Source organism: Gossypium raimondii, chromosome 3 (genome assembly GCF_025698545.1).
Source record: "Gossypium raimondii isolate GPD5lz chromosome 3, ASM2569854v1, whole genome shotgun sequence".
NCBI classification, from domain to species: domain Eukaryota; kingdom Viridiplantae; phylum Streptophyta; class Magnoliopsida; order Malvales; family Malvaceae; genus Gossypium; species Gossypium raimondii.
In genome coordinates this window covers 13,129,676-13,138,767 of record NC_068567.1, presented here as the reverse complement: position 1 = coordinate 13,138,767, position 9,092 = coordinate 13,129,676, and the positions used below count along the sequence as shown (strand labels likewise).

The 9,092-nt window shown below is 31.9% G+C and overlaps 1 long non-coding RNA gene and 1 pseudogene across 1 annotated transcript; one reads left to right on the top strand and one right to left on the bottom strand.

Annotated features, from left to right (window-relative positions):
* Positions 1-1,039: 1,039 nt before the first annotated feature.
* Positions 1,040-1,753, bottom strand: LOC128039627 (cytochrome b-c1 complex subunit 8-like; annotated as a pseudogene).
* Positions 1,754-2,345: 592 nt separating this feature from the next.
* LOC105797235 (uncharacterized) lies at positions 2,346-3,931 on the top strand. The gene is made up of 2 exons (XR_008194675.1): positions 2,346-2,410; positions 2,773-3,931. It is a non-coding gene; the product is annotated as an uncharacterized LOC105797235 (long non-coding RNA).
* Positions 3,932-9,092: the final 5,161 nt, after the last annotated feature.

Below are 9,092 nucleotides of genomic sequence, written 5' to 3'. Positions count from 1 at the left end.
TCTTTCCCCTCCTCTGCTGGTTCTTTGGAACTATCTTCTCCCACAAACGTGCTTTTGGCTGAAAAGAACAGAAATTTGATTTCTCATTCAGGATAGTTGCTACTGATTTGAGGCAACCCTCCAGTGCTTAAAAGCTTAAAAGATACCCAGGAGAAGGTACGTTGGTTTTTTTAAATACATAGCTATTTTTGATGCCTTAAAAACTGATTATATTGATTCTTTCGTTTTTTTTCCTCATCTTCTTTATTCGTTGACCTTTCTTGGTCGGCTCATTGATTTCAATTATTTGAGCTCTTAGAGTTGGATATTTTTAGATGCAAACATGACCTGCCTAGCTCTTCAATTTTTTCGGCGATTTGTTGCATAATTTATGTCTAAGATTAAGATCGTGTTTTGCCGATTTGATTTAGTTTTTGCGTTTTCTTTGTCTGAAATTATGACTAGCGAAGCTTCATCTTCTTCTTTTTTAAGATGTAATTCCCTTTGATTGAACCTGCATTTCCTACCCATCTTGAGATATATGCCCATTAGTAGTATTTTGGATATGCCTATTGGTCATAAAATCATTGGCTTATTGTTTCATAGTGGAAATCAACTTTTATGTTTGTATTATGTATGCCTGACAGTTATGAATCTAGAATTGAAATGCTCATGTCATTGATATGTCTCGAGAATTCCACACTTGCTATGGCTGATTCAGTTGGTTAATTTTGTGAGCCGTAAACATGAAATATTACGTTTGGTGCTTATTGCTTTAAGAATACTGAATAGGTGTAGAGTTTTGTACTTTTTGTGTGGAAGTACATGTTTGCTATTATCACATGATCCATGATTTATCAAACTTCAGATTCTAGATGACTGTGCATTCTGAAATGCATCAGCCTGTAGATTGTTGTCTCTCAACAAGTTTGACTAATGCATTACTGCCCAGGCTATTTGTGTCTTTGTTTTGACACATTCGAAAAGTTCTCATTATCCTAATCAGTTCTTGTTTGACTATGTATTTGGCTTTTTGGAATATTTTGCCAGGCATTTTTGGCATTACAAAAGTTCAAAAGTCATCAGCTATCTTTTATCTTAAACTATAATCTTGTATTCTTTTTTCCTTAGATATTACAGTTAATGTTTGCCTGTTTTTCTGGTCAAATTTACTTGCTAGTGCTGATTGTTTTTGAAACCAATAGTACTCTTATTTGTTGCATTTATTCAATTCCTTGCTGCTGGTTGCATTACTACCAAGGCTGCCTAACGTTTTCATACATGTGTTCCAATTTCTCCTTTTATTTTCTTTCAAGTTCTGGACCTAAGTGTAAGTTCCTACAAGAGGAACAAGCAGATCCTTCCACAGACCACTCATAATCTTCTGTTGGAACGGCGACTTATACCACCGCCCTCATCTTCAATGGTTGTTTCTCCATTTTCCTATCAAAACTAATATAAATGTATGCATTATTCAATCCCTGATAAGTTACCAGTCAACTGTGGCCTCTCTCAAACCAGTTTGAAACAACTCATTCTTATTTTCATCAATCCAGCTACTATTTCATCCAAACTTTGTAATTCACACTTCTTTTCCTCTACTAAGTCCTTTGTTTTCCTGGCAAGAATTTCTGTTAACTCTTCTCCGACATCTCTCCCCATCCTTTTCAGCTCAAAACTAGCTAAGGCATAACCAAAACCTTTATTTTAAGCTTTTTGTACTATTTTCTCTAATGTTTTCAAAAGTCTAACCTGATTTTTGTTGTGTTTGTTGGTGGAATGGGGTAGAGACTTATGTTTGGGCCATGGTTTTTTTGTTTGTTTGCCGTATGTTTTCTAAATAATAGTTCAATTTGATGTTTTAAAAAAAGAAAAAAAAATCTTACCTTCTTATTGTTTTTTTTTAATTTAGCAGAAATGTTTTCTTGGATTTATTTGCTTGTAGACTGTGTTGTGGTGTTTTTGAAAAAGTGTTAGACAGTATAAAACAAAGGTTGGATTCGGATATAAAAATCTTATGTTTGATCTGTTTAGGAAAATATATATTATTTCTTGTTTAAGCCTATTTTTTAAATTTAAAATTTAAACTTGTAGTTAAACTCATGTTTAAATCTAATTATATCTAACAATATGATAGCTTTGGCCTTAGAGATGTAACTGAATTACCCAACTTTGGATTGCGAATTTATTGATAAATGATTGATTTGGTTTAATTTATTGATATATAAATGGATTGATTTGGTACAATATCTTTTGTAAATGACACATTTGGTATAATAGTGAATTTATTGATAAAATCAATAGCTAGTACAATATCTTTTGTAAATGATTGATTTGGTTTACTTTATTTCTCCTTGACTATTTTCAGCTTATTCTTAATCAACCTATTCTAGAATTCCTTGGTTCTTGGACTTGACAAAGTAAATCCCAGGTTTGTGAGCTTATTACGTTTCTTTCATTGCTTCTGCCTTGGATTCTAAATATTTGGATGCAGTTAACATTGATGTATCAATTTGCAAAATTCTATTTATCTTTTTTTCCTAAAGAAATGAACTTTACCTCTATAGACAATGGGAGCTAGCCGTGTTATTGTTGTTAGGCTAATTTTTGAAGTTTCATTGGACATTGGTAATATAATAAAGGCATATAACATTTACTATCGGGTCCATTTTTTGGTAAATTTAATATTAGAGGAAAATATTTTGATACACATGTAAACAAATATACTTATGTGACATTTGATTTTCTTGATTGTTTTACTGGCTGAAACGAATCTGTTGGTATACACAATAGATGAGTACTTCGGCGGTTGAAGTTAGTGGTGAAAAGGTGAAAGCAATGTTGATAAGAGATTGACAGAAAAATTTTGTGATATTTGTATTAAAGAGATATTGAAAGGCAATAGGCCCGGTACTCATTTCACAAAAGATGGATGGTTGGAAATAATGACCAACTTTGAGAAAGAAACGGGAAAGGATTTTTCACAAAGACAACTTAAAAATAGGTGGGATGCCCTAAAAAAAGAATGGAAAGCTTGGAAGAAACTTAAAGGCGAAGATACTGGTCCAAGGTGGAATCCTATAAAAAGAACTGTTGATGCATCGGGTGATTGGTGGGAGAGTAGGCTACAGGTACATTAATAATTCTAAATATTTTTGTTTTTTCTTATTTATGAGGTTATTGATAATTGCTGTTATTAAACTATCATTTTAAATGTAGGTTGTGCCTGAAGCTCAAAAATTTCGTACTTTAGGCATTGATCCCAAATTCAAAGGGAAGTTGGATCCAATGTTCATGGGGATAGTTGCAACAGGTGATAAAGCATGGGCACCTTTTTCTGGTACACTCTAGACTGATTTTTTTGAGGATGTTACCAACGAAATACCTGAAGAGAATGAAGAAGAAAATATAAGAAATGATGTTCACATTTTAAATGATGGTCACATTTCAAATGATGTTCACATTTCAAATGATGTTCAAATTGATGGGAACGGTCAAAAAAGAAAAAACCCTGAGATATCAAGTTCACATTTTAAAACTGGAAGAAAGAAATCCTCGAAGCAAATTGAAGGGGCTGCAAGATTGTCCAGTCAAATAGAAAAATTATGCAATGCAGCTGACAATATGAGTCAAGCCACATCTAGTTTGACTCCTGTTATGGATCCATATGGTATTCCACAAGTAGTCAAAGTGCTTGACAGCATGTCAGAAGAAGTTCCAGAAGCTAGTCCGCTATACTTTTTTGCACTTAAATTATTGCTCAATAAGGACAAGCGAATTATGTTTTTATCAATTAATCCCAAGATTAGAGCTTTGTGGCTTAAGTCAGAAATGGAGGATAGTTGAGCATTTTCTGATTTTCTAGGGTTCAGAGATATCTATTATGTGACAAAACAACAATGCTAAACTAGTTTTATCAATAGTTATTTATGTTTGGTTTTTGGATATTGAATTTATGTTCTATTTATTTATGTGTAATCTAGTTTTATTAATAGTTGCTTATGTTTGGTCTTTGGATATTGAATTTATGTTCTACTTATTTATACTAAATTAGTTTTATCAATAGTTGTTTATATATTATTTTGGATATGAAATTTATTCACAGGTGATGAGTATAGTTGAGAATTACAGCGGTGATGAAAATGGTGATGAAAGGGAAAAGAAAGAGATTTTACAACGCATGAAATGTTTTAATCAATTATTTGTTGCTGCATCTTCTTCCGTGCAATTATATCACGAGAAGTATATATTGAGGCAACCATGCATGGATTCAAAACAGTCAGGTAAGGCATGGATCCGAGAGATCCTCGACGGTCATGAATCACGTTGTATGATTAATTTTAGGATGTCTAAAATGGTATTCACAAGTTTGTTGAGAGTTTTAGAGACAAGATACAACTTGCAAACTTCAAGAAACATATCTTCTAGTGAAATGTTGGGAATTTTTTATACATCTTGGGCACCGGCGTAAAAGCTTCCCAATGTCGAGAAAGATTTCAGAGGTTTGGATCAACAATAAGTCGACACTTTGTAATTGTGCTTTGGAAAGTTTCAAGGATGGCCACTGATCTAATTGCACCCGAAGATCCTTTTTTTAGCTCAATACCCGAACAAATACGTAATGATTCTAGATATATGCCGCATTTTAAGGTTAAAATTTAATTTTATATTATTATATTTTAATATATTTGGTTGACTAAAAATATGCACAAGAGTAATATGGTTATTTATTCAGGATTGCATTGGTGCAATTGATGGTACTCACATTGCCGCTATTCTTCCACCAAATGAACAAATTCCCTACATTGGAAGAAAAAGGTATCCCGACTCAAAATGTTATGGCAGTATGTGATTTTAATATGTGTTTCACCTTTGTCATGGCTGGATGGGAAGGATCGGCACATGACACTAGAATATTTCTTGATGCAATTCGAGATCCGAAATACAAATTTCCGCATCCACCAAATGGTTAGATATTTTTTTATATGTGATTTTTTAAATAATAAAGTATAAGTTCTTTAATTGATAATTTTAATAAAGTAATATGATTAATTGTTTGTTATATTATGACTTGTAGGAAAATATTATCTTGTTGATTCTGGATATCCTCAAATGAAAGGTTATCTTGGACCATATAAAGGTCAGCGATATCATTTACCTGACTTCCATAGAGGTAGACCGGTATCTGGTAAAGAAGAGGTATTCAATCATTCACATTCATCATTACGTAGCGTGATTGAACAAACTTTTGGTGTTTTGAAAACAAAATGGGCCATTTTAAGGGATATGCCAAGTTATAGTTTTGAGAAGCAAACGATGATCGTTGTTGCTACAATGACGATACATAATTTTATCCGAAAACATGTCGGTCAAAATGATGCAGATTTTATGGAATACGAATATATTAACTGGGCATATGAGAATATTATTGATTCAAAAAATGCGCATGGTCGAGAAAGTGATGATGACGACGACGACGACGATGATGGTGATGATGACGGTGAATCAAACAATTCAAGTGGTTTTGAAATGGAATTAACAAGAGATACTATAGCTTCTAGTTTAATGAATTCACTTTAAATTGTAAATGCTATTGTAAAATTTTTAGTATTAATATTTGGTATATAAATATTATCCCTTTTTAAAACTTTAATCCAAATATATGTAATATTTTAATTAGTTAGGTTTATGTTTTCTATGTTATGTTCAGTATATAATATGAGTTATATATTCAAATACATTTTAAAATAAAATAATACAAATGTGTTAAAAGCATTAATTAAAAATAAAAATAATTTTTATAATAATACAATCATGTCAATATCTAATTACAAATATTTAATTTTTATATTTAAATATTTAAATATAGTTTATATATTCTAATTAAATTTTATAAATTGTTTTCATTAATATTAATTACTTAGAAATATTTAAAATTAATATTATATATTAAAATGTTAACAATAAGTTATAATAAATTATTTTTTTATATTTTTGCTAAAATATCATAATATTAACTAATTTGAACATTATTTAAATACATATTTGTTACTTTATAATATCATGTCTAAAATGGACATTTTATTCTTCAAAAGCACTTCTCAAAAGCAATAAAGAACTGGCCCTAAGTAGTACACATGTGACCATTATTTATCGATACACGTAGTAGCCTTCACATAGTACTACACACGTGTTCATCGATACTTTATTCAAATCTTTACCATTCCGACAGTTCCACAAAGATTCTTACTTCCCAATAATTTACAATTTCTCCATAACACATTATAATATCAATCTTTCCACTCAACTCCATAACCAATTTAATAATTCGATTTGAATCACTTCAACCATTACTTGCAGTTGGTATATCCATAAACCAAACTGATTTTAAACAAATTAACTATCAATTTCTTTCTATCTTTTATATAACTATTTCATATTCAATCCTTTCACATATATTGTCACGAAATATAATAAAAATAATTATAACAATATATTAATTACATACAAGTTACCTCGATACAAAATGTAGAGATTTTGCAATTTAATCCCCAATCTTCTCTTTTCCTCGATTAAGGTTGACTTCTCGTCTTTCTTGATCTATAACAGCAAATTGAGATTGTTTAACATTCACATTTATTAAAACAAGCTTCGACTCAACTTTTGACAAAATTACTATTTTGTCCCTAAACTTTTGCATAATTACATTTTTACCCCAAAGTTCAGAAATTAAATTTTATTCTTTATTCTTATGTTTTGTCACATACTGAACACTTTTCCCTCTTATATCAACATCCAATTATCACTCTAACTATTACTTATGAGCTTTAGGTATTTTTACTGATTATGTTATTTTAATCGGTTTCACTTAAAATCGACTAGCAAAAATTGTTTAACATAATTTCTAACTTCATATTCTTCCATAAAACATCAAAATACACAAATTTCACACATGGGTAATTTTTCAAATTTCAACCCTTTCAACCCTAGCTCGAATTAACAGTAAAGATAGATAAACCGAGCTACGGGAATCTCAAAAATATAAAGAACATTAAAACGGGGCTAGGATGCACTTACTATGAGCTTGAAAAAGCAAAGAAACCCTAGCTATGGTGTCTTCTAAAATTCGGTAGCAACTATGGAGAAGATAAGCATATTTTGCAATCTTTTTCCCATTTAATTCTATTTATTTACCAAATGACTAAAACGCCCTTTCTTAAAAAAATTCCTATTTCACTTATTTCATGCCCATTTTTGTCCATCATTAACTAATGGTCTAATTACCACATAAGGACCCCTAATTTATGATTCCATAACAATTAAATACTTTTAATATATAAAACTCAACTTTTGCACTTTTTACAATTTAGTCCTTTTGACTAAATTGAGTGCTCAAACGTCAAAATTTTTGAACGAAATTTTTACGAAAACTTTCTATGAAATCATAGACCATAAAAATATAATAATAATATTTTTCCTAGTCGGATTTATGGTCCTGAAACCATTGTTCTGACTAAGCCCTAAATTGAGCTGTTACACTTCTTATTCTTCTTCATCATCTAAACCCCCTTCACCATCTTCAGGTTCAGTTGGAATAGGCTCTGGTTCAGAAAATAATGTAATTTCTGCACTATCGGGGCCGGGCTCTCGAGGTGGATCCACATTGGACTCATTATCCAACCCACCATCATCTGCAACATACGAGGTCCCATCGTCGGTGGACGTCGTAGGGAGTATATCATCCCTTCTTCTGGATGTTTCATAACGTCTCCAATCAGATCTGGATTGCCAACCACTAGAAGTTGATGTCATTCCCAGTACGTATTTCCAGCATCGAACATCGACCCACCGAGGTGCATGTCCCATCCACTAATCGAGTGTCATGAAGGAGTTGTGTATTCCATACTGCCACCAAACACAGGCTCTTCCGTGTTTTGCCTCCCACTAACAGAGTGTCGTGTAGGGGTCGTGTATTCCTCTTGAATAGCATTAGATGTTGAACTCGCAAATGCTTCATTTGGCGATGAAAATTGTACATATAACTCAATATATGGTGATCTACTAGCGAGATGAGACTACACCATCGCCTCTAAGCTACGACCACCTTTGATATCAAATGAGTCATATCTCACGGGATCAACCGAAGCACAAAATCAATACTTAATAGACGAAACTCTTATTGGCGTCGTTCCAAAGATTTTACACCTAAGTCTTTTACGAAGTTCTGTCAAATCTATGTTCTGGTTAAAAACCAGTTGCGTTGTGTTCTTTGATAAAAAAACAATGCCGTTCTCGGTGTCACGGACCTCACCATCATAGTAAATAACAACACTAATACGTCCACTCATCTTCAATTTCTATTTTGCTTAGCCTCTCTAATTTTTCTTATTGTAACTTGTGCAACATGAGAATGAAATTTGGCTCATTTATAGCCTAAGGCCAAGCAGGAACTACTGTAGAAAAAAGTGTCAACGTGGAAGCTTTTTTCAGTAATTTTGTTGATAGTGCATCCTGCATGAAGCATTTTTGACACTATTTTTTCAGAACTGTCTTCGTAAAATTTTTTTTTTAGGAACTACTGTAGAAAAGAAGTGTCCATGTGGGAGCTTTTTTCAGTAATTTTGCTAATAGTGCATCCTGCTTGAAGTATTTTTGACACTATTTTTCAAAACCGTCTTCTCAAAATTATTTTTTCAGGAACTACTATAGAAAATGAGCGTCCACGTGGGAGCTTTTTTCAATAATTTTGCTGAAAATGCATCTTGCTTGAAGCGTTTTTGACACTATTTTTTCAGAACCGTCTTCTCAAAATTATTTTTTTAAGAACTACTATAGAAAAAGAGCGTCCACGTGGGAGCTTTTTTCAGTAATTTTGCTGACAGTGCATCCTACTTGAAGCGTTTTTGACATTATCTTTTCAGAACCGTCTTCTCAAAATTATTTTTTCTGAAACTACTGTAGGAAAAAAATACAAAATCCTTCTTGTCAATATAATTTTTTTCTAAACTCGTAACCTAAACCCTTTTACAAAAACCCTAAAATCTAAACACAAAATTATTTTAAAAAAACTAAACCCTAATTTAATTAATTTTCTTAAAAACTCTAAACCCCAA